Source organism: Momordica charantia (genome assembly GCF_013281855.1).
Source record: "Momordica charantia cultivar OHB3-1 chromosome 5 unlocalized genomic scaffold, Mcharantia_2.0 BLBB01000005.1, whole genome shotgun sequence".
Classification (NCBI taxonomy): Eukaryota; Viridiplantae; Streptophyta; class Magnoliopsida; order Cucurbitales; family Cucurbitaceae; genus Momordica; species Momordica charantia.
The window spans coordinates 13,301,757-13,303,249 of NW_028275163.1; the positions used below are offsets into that span (position 1 = coordinate 13,301,757).

Below are 1,493 nucleotides of genomic sequence, written 5' to 3' on the forward strand. Positions count from 1 at the left end.
AAGAACTTCTTAAAATTACTATCCTGATTCTTTTCAACCAACTTTTGGGGGAAAGGTGGATGAGTCTTAATATTACCTACCTGTGGCGTGGTGCAAGGCACTAATTGCTTACCTTTGTCGGCCTTTTTACCTTTCTCTTCTGAACTTACAGGTTCTGCTTTCTCTTCTAGTTGTGGAGTAAAGGCTGATGCAGCAACAAATGTAGTTACATCAGTTCCTCCATCCGGAAGTGAGGGTCTGTCATAACTTAGTCCGCTTCTCGTGATGACTGCCTTGCATTGCTCTTTACCTTCACGATCTTGCTTTGGATTCTCTGTGTGTCTCGACAATGTACATTGTGGTCTATATTTCAGTTCATTTGATATCTACCCCACTTGCATCTCCAAGCTTCTCATCGTAGCATCAATCCTTGTCATATATTATTTCATCATGGCCTCCAAACTCTCATTATTACCACCTTGTTGAGTATTGTTTTGAGCTTTTTTGTTGATTTTATTGCTTTTGCGGCAGCATAGGTTGAGTGGGAAAAACAGGAGGGGCGTAGTTTTGCTTGAATTGTTGAGTTCGTGGTTGTGCACTACTACTAGCTCCTCCTTGATTACTCCACGACAAGTTCGGATGGTGCCTCCATCCAGGGTTGTAGGTGTTTGAATTTGATTGAAATTTCGCTGGACACCTTGACATACATAATAAACAAATGCTGGATTAGCTGGACAGTTTTCATACAAGTGGTTATCACCACAATAAACACAAGATATATCAGAAATTTGTAAAACAGAAGATGGTTCAAGAATTGCCGCTAAAGTGGCGATTTTGGTTTCCTTCTCCACTGTCAGTTATTTCAACATCTGGTTAATAACTACTATCTGAGCTTGCATTGAAGCTGCTGCATCTAACTCAAAGATTTCGGCTGATGCCTGCTTCTTTGGCAATGACCTTTCTACTTCTCCTTTGTCATTAATGTCTGTCATTTGGTTCAAAATATCAACGATATCATTAACCGACTTCTCTAAATAATAGCAATTGGCTGCAATGTTTAACATCATTCTCGATGGACAATCCAATCCTCTATAAAATTGCTTGATCCGCACACATGTGGGCAATCCATGACTCGGGCATCTTCTAAGTAACTCTTTGAAACGCTCCCAAGCTTCTTGAACTGCTTCGTTCTCCTTTTGTCGAAAAGACACAATGTCTTCTCGAAGGTTTGCATTCCTGGTCAAAGTATGGTACTTTGTAAAAAATTTCTCCGTTAGTTCCGCCCACGTTGTGATAGAATTTGGTTCTAACGCGTTTAGCCAAGTCGTTGCATTGTCCCTAAGAGAAAAAGGAAACAATTTTAGTCTTAGTGCATCTTCAGAGACACTAGGAAGTTGAAATGTATTAGCTATTTAAATAAAAGATTTGAGATGGGAATAGGGATCTTCGTTAGTCAATCATGTAAACTAGCCCATCCTCTGCAAGATCTGGAACATGACTGGCTTAAACTCGAA

At 40.0% G+C, this 1,493-nt stretch overlaps 1 non-coding gene across 1 annotated transcript; it reads left to right on the plus strand.

The window, feature by feature from the left end:
- Window positions 1-1,101: 1,101 nt before the first annotated feature.
- On the plus strand, window positions 1,102-1,208 carry LOC148211359 (small nucleolar RNA R71). The gene has a single exon (XR_015791148.1). It is a non-coding gene; the product is annotated as a small nucleolar RNA R71 (small nucleolar RNA).
- Window positions 1,209-1,493: the final 285 nt, after the last annotated feature.